Raw genomic sequence first — 6,315 nt, 5'->3', positions numbered from 1 at the left:
CTATAAATGAGACAAAAATGTCAAGTTAAAATAGAGAATTCATAGAAAGCATGTTTTACCCCATAAGACTTTAAAATTCGCAGAAACTTGTTAAATACATGTTTTAAATACATTGTACGTTTATTGAGAAGTATTGATAAATTTATATTTTTTATTAATTTTTTTTTATAATTTGAATTGGGTTATCTCTTGTCTGTCAGCCACTTGGAAATGCGTCATCTTATTCTGCCCTCCTATATTGTATTGTGGAGTTCGAGATGGGTCTATTTTGGGTCATGTTTCTTTTTTTAGAATAGGTGTTTCATACTAAAACGCATAACCCTATAATAAAACTTGGTATCACGAATATACAGGTATGCCTGCTTTAAATGAACAAAATGTGTCCGAAATTTCCTGATGATCTGCCTCTTGTGTTCTCAGCGCTACGAGGCTAATTAATCTCTTCACTTTGGTGCCTTATCAAATAATGTTCCTCAAAGAAGTCTCATCCCTACAACTTTTTTTTTTTTCACACAACCCTCCTCTGGTGATTAAAGAAGCACAGGACTTTGTTCATTATGATATCATGGATTGAGAAAATTAGGTCATTCCTTTCCTCCATAGATTTAGAAATACTTTCATTTCTTTCATGGTGGATTATTGTAATTCGCTTTATTCTGGTAATACCAGGCAAAATCAGATGATCCATAGTATTAAACACACTAAAATTAGCTTTCACATGGTATCAGTCGTTTCTAGCCTTCAATGGTTGCCTCTGAGTTTTAGGAGTGATTAAAGATTGTACTACATGTTTTCAAAGCCTCGGTCGGTCTGACTCCAGCTTATGTTGTCTCTGAAATCTGTCGTCTCTGTTGGACGTCTTCTAGTGGTGTCCTGCTAATGATTTTCACCAGACCTTTAGTCTGGAGTCCTTTAAATCTCTTCTTAAACCTTAATTTTATTTTTCACAATTATAATTCCTTTTTTTTTTTTTTGGAATTTTAAAAACATAGTTTAATCATATTTTGGTGTAGCTCAATTTACAGATGTAAAGATGTTTTTATTTTATTACTGTTACTGATGCTGTTGCTCCACTAGAGGGAGCAACAGCATCTCTTTTCCACCTTTCATTCTCTGTCACAAACATTTCATCATGTCAGCTTTCTATTGTAGTAACAGATAATTTCAGTGTCTTCTAAACGCTGGGTGATGAGCTGGTACAGCCTAAACACTCTTTTTTCATCTCATCCTGTCTATTCCCACCCCCCCCTTTGTCATCTCGGTAAAGCCAGGCTTTGTTCTCCACCTGCTCTTTTTGAAAAGTGTCCTGACGTAACATTTGTTTGGATTTGGTGCCACAGAAAAGACACTGACTTGACTCTGTAACTACATTAGTATAACCATATACAGTACTCAACTAAATAAACATGACAAAATTAACTAAATGTGACTATTAGTTCATTTTCATTCCTGTTATGAACACAATTTACTCACACGCTTAATTATTCTGTAAAATATATATGAGGTGAATTGGTGGCCCTAAATTTACCACAGACATGAATGTGATTAGTAAACTACACACACACACACACACACCTTGACTCAGGATCTGTTCGAGGTTTCTCTCTGTTAAAGGTGGTTTTTCCTTTAACTGTTGTGGCTCATGGGGAGGGGGGGGGGGTGTTGGTTCATTGTAAAATAAAGGATTAGTGCTTTGCGATGGCTTTAGTTGTGGTTTGATACTTAGAAACACATGACTTGTACTGAAATAATCAGATTTTAAATTTTTAAATAATTTGCTACCAGTTTAGGAAAACATGGGATGGATGATCTAAACTAAATCAGTAATGTCATGTTTCTAGCTCTACGATGGCAAGGATGTAAAAATTTGTTCTGTGTGACTCTTTCACATTATATTCTCTGTAAATGCCGTTTTAAGAAGGGAAGAAAAAAAAAACTGCTTCATTTCCTGCTGGCAGGATCTGTTTCCTGACCTTCAGACAGCATTTTAAGGTGAGGCTGATGTCAGATGGCTGACATTTTCATTCTATTTCTAGGTGCATTTGAGAAAACAGTTGGAGCTTGTATCCTCAAATCCACTTCAGAAACTTTTGTATTCTTCCTGTGTGAGCTTGGGTTCTCTTCTGGCTTACTTTCATAGTCCAGAAAACATCCACTCAGGCGCCTGATGATGGATGGATTGACAGACTGACAGACCGATGGCTGAATGACCCTAAACTGGACTTAAGATTTCTGCATAATTGGCAAAAAAAACTTTCATTTCCAGGATTTGTACCTCCTTTGTTCATGGTTTCCTTTAACAGGAGTCTTGAGGGTAAATGTGTGGCATCAACTGGACGTTTGCTGTGGGTTGTCTGGTTTGTCCAGTTCATCAAAATTCTGTTTAAATCAATTTGAAGATAAGGTTTAAAGCCAAAAATAAACTGTTGAACAAAAAGGGCTGTGTGATTAATAAATGGATCAAATTATTACAATACATTTTGTGACCAGAACGCTGAGTTCTTCAGTACAAAACCTGACAGAGAAATGAACGTAGAAGTCATTCTATTTCAGTATACGGAAGTCCTGCACTTGTTGGGAAATTGAATTTTACAGAACGGAGTGCATGTCGGAGACCACAGAGACTCAAGAAAACAGAGCGGCGTACACGCGAGGAACCAAACCTTCTGAAGAGATGGTCAGGTCTTGGTGAACTCTCCACCTTCTCTTCTTCTTACACTCCAGATCACCTCAGATACTTTTTACCTTCAAACACAAAGTTAAGCTCAGTTCAGCTGAATTTCCTTACATTGCAGCATCGTTGTTGTTGGGGTTTTTTTTTCAGGCTTGTCTCTGCTCCTCTTCTCTGACTTACCTGACTCCTCCACACATTCACATCTAGACAGCTTTGGTCTGTTCCCTATTTTGAATTTTAAGTGAGTCTCACCCTCAAATATATTTGTATGCTCAGATTCTTTGAGACTCAGCTGTCTCTTTCACTCTTCTTGATGAAGCAGTGAAACCTTGTCTGGCTCCTGCTATTTTCATCAAATCCTGCTAATTTAGCTGCAGGCTGACCTGGACATCTGAATTCGAAAGGGTGACATGTTCCAAAAAGCATCATAGATTTTTAATGGAATCTGCTTCCTCAGGTTCTGCGTCTCCTGACAAAGTCAGCATTCTTAATGGATCAGGACATATTTGCAAGCGGTCGACCGTGAAGACAGGAAGTGGTATTTGACAAGAGAAACACACACTATGTTGACAGTTCCAGCTGAGATGCCATCACTGGTGGATGGTGCTGTAGTTCCTTGATATCCACAGGACAGCAGTGCTTCCTGTCATCAAGCCGCAGAGACATGGATGAGTAGTCTCATTCCTACAATATATGTACAAGGTAATAAAACTTTGTTTGGGATGAGACAAAAAGCTACTGATGCGTGTTCTGATTCATCGGTCAGCAGCTCATTTTCCTTTGGTGGAATCAGATTCTAGGAGTTGGTAGGGATTAAGAGGACCACTACTGTATATGAATATATACAGAGACCATAAATATGTTATTACAGTAATCCCTCGCTTGTTTGCGCTTCAAGATGCACAGCTTCACTATATCACGGATTTTTAGTAAGTAGTCCTGTGATAAAAGTGTGGGGAAAAGTAATACAGGTATAAGATATACAGATATAAGGTGGTTTAATATTAGTATTTAGTATTTTTTTGATTTGGAAATAGGCTTTTGAAGCCATGCACTAGCCAATAAAGGACAGACCACTTCTGGTTGTCGAGAAGGTATAAAATAGAGTCAAATCAGGGGTGTTCAGTTGGTTGCAGTGTACAACCACACCACTAGGTGGCATTAAATCCTTCACGCTAGCCATTTCAAGTAGTGTGTTTTAATTGATTGTGATGTTTTAGCATCGCAAGCAGTGGCTGCTTTCAGGTTATTAATTCAGCGTCGATGGTCAGATGGATTGATGGACACGCCGAAAAACGAGCAAAGAATAGTTTGTTAGCACATTTGTATTCATACGCACGCACAAGCGTTCTGCCATCATTCACGAGGCCTGATGGGAAAAGCTGTCTGCAGCCTGGAAATGCCACCAGCTCCTCTATTGACAGTCCGCAAAAACAGAGAAAGGGCTTGATCGACAGATGGGGGGATGTAGGAGGGAGCAGGGGTGCCTTGTTTTGTTTTTTTTGTTCTGTAAATGTTTGATGACAGTGCTCCAAGGTCCACTGGGTACAGTAGGCATAATTAATTAGACAAGGATTTATTTTGTTTTTTGAAGCAACTACTAATTTATTCAGTGGGAGACAGTGGGTTTTTTTTTGTTTTTTTGTTTGAAAAACAAAAATCTTTGCTATCTCTGTCTGCAAAGATTGAATTGATGTTCAATTAATTTTGCTTGCAATCACTTTGACCCTGCATCTAACACATGCTCAACATGGTACCCAAAAAAATGTAATGTTCTGCTCCATTGCTAAGGTCAACAAACGTACATACATACAATGACTACAAGCAAAGAAAAGCACTGTTTTTTTCTTGTTCTTTGTGCTGCAGTTTGACATTGATCGTCTCTGTCTGGCTGACTCTTCTGTCTCTGCTCCAGTCCACTCTTCTCCTTCCTTACCTGCAAAGAGGTAAACAGAAATAAAGCGGCTTATTCTTGGAAATCTCAAGGAAATTCTCTATCTCTTTCTCTCTCTCTCTCTTTCTCTCTCTCTTTCGCCCTTTCTCTCCATAGACCTGTGTCAGAGTCTAAAACTGGGGGATAAAATACCTTGACGTGGCTGCACTCTGGCACACTGGGGTTGATTTATTCATGCTGAGGTTCCTGTTCTGTCCAAATGTTCCTTATTTTGACCCATTTGTGCTTTTTCTTTCACAGTGTGATCTTTTATTTCAAGAAAAGAAATAATATAATGTGAATATCAATAAAATCCTCTAAAGTAGCAGCATAGATGTACGTATATATACCTGTAGCAGGATACTAGTGTGTATTCATTCACTCATCAAAGCCAGTCAGAAAAAAATCATATTCATTGTGTAATGTAATATTCATGGATTTATTTCAGTGAGATTTTCTTTATAACTGCAATATTAAACCTTCAGTGGTTCCCTTCTTATCACGTAATAATCCACCCGGTCTCTGTCCTCATTCATTTGTCTTGCAGACACATTTTATCCAAGCACAGATGATGAAAACTGCTGGAGTTTAGTAGTCTATGCATCTTTTGATGAGAAATAAAACGTTTAGGCAGAGTTCAGACCGGGATGAAAGTACCAAAACATAAATTAATGTCATCGAGAAGGTGCTATTAGTTATGATGCATCAATCCCAATAACATATTCTATGGGTTTTTTCATATATATATTTCTGTTTGCCACATTCCCATTTTTGATCTGGATATGAAATTGAAATGTTACTTTTCAAAAACTGACAAGAAAATGAAAAATGTTCTGCCATGAAAATGAAAATTGGAAAGAAATTACTGGTTCCAACCCGACCCTCTACAAAAATGGGATTTGATTTGTAACTTTTCTGTAATTCTACCAAACCTATAAAAATCTATTAGCTGTCAGTAATAAAATAAGGAATGTATAGGCATCCATCCATCCAGAGATTAGTCCAAAGATGTTTTATAACTCCACCAAAAGTAGACTATGTGAGTGTGAACAACTTTATCCAATAAACTACGTATTCTTGTTGTTTCACACCAATGAGACAAACTATTCATTTAAAATAAAAGGAGAAAATTAAACTCACAGGACGTGTACGTATTAAGTCCTTCTAACTGGTCTTGGTGTCAGAGACTCCAGATCTTATTGGTCGAATACCCGGCTATCTGAAAGTCCAACACAATCCATGAGTTTCACAGACCAATACATCTCTGTCTAATTTCATTATAGCACCCAATAATCAATAAACTACCACCTCAATAAAATACCACCACTGCTGATGCTTTGACTGTGAATACAGAATGAGCTTCAGCAGGGCTAAAGGGAAACAAATGAGCTTGTGCTGATTGTGAAATACTGTTTACAATTCACTACTGCAAGAAACAGCAGGGTGGAACAGGGAGGCGACTTGAAGAGGAAGACTGAACATGTGACTACATGCTGTCACGTTTAGAACAAACTGATTGTGCACAGTGTGTGTGCACTGGTTAGCAGCACGCTGCTCCACAGAGACGGTCTGCTGTGGTCAACGGGACGCTGCTCGACAGGTTTGAAGTGGGTGTGTGTTGTGTAGCAGAAATCAGAAAGAAATCTTCAGGAATCGAGGAGTAAATAGTATAAAGTACTAGCAGTTCTGTTCTCATATGTTCTCCATG

The sequence above is a fragment of the Antennarius striatus genome, chromosome 24 (assembly GCF_040054535.1).
Source record: "Antennarius striatus isolate MH-2024 chromosome 24, ASM4005453v1, whole genome shotgun sequence".
NCBI classification, from domain to species: domain Eukaryota; kingdom Metazoa; phylum Chordata; class Actinopteri; order Lophiiformes; family Antennariidae; genus Antennarius; species Antennarius striatus.
This window is presented reverse-complemented; position numbering follows the sequence as displayed.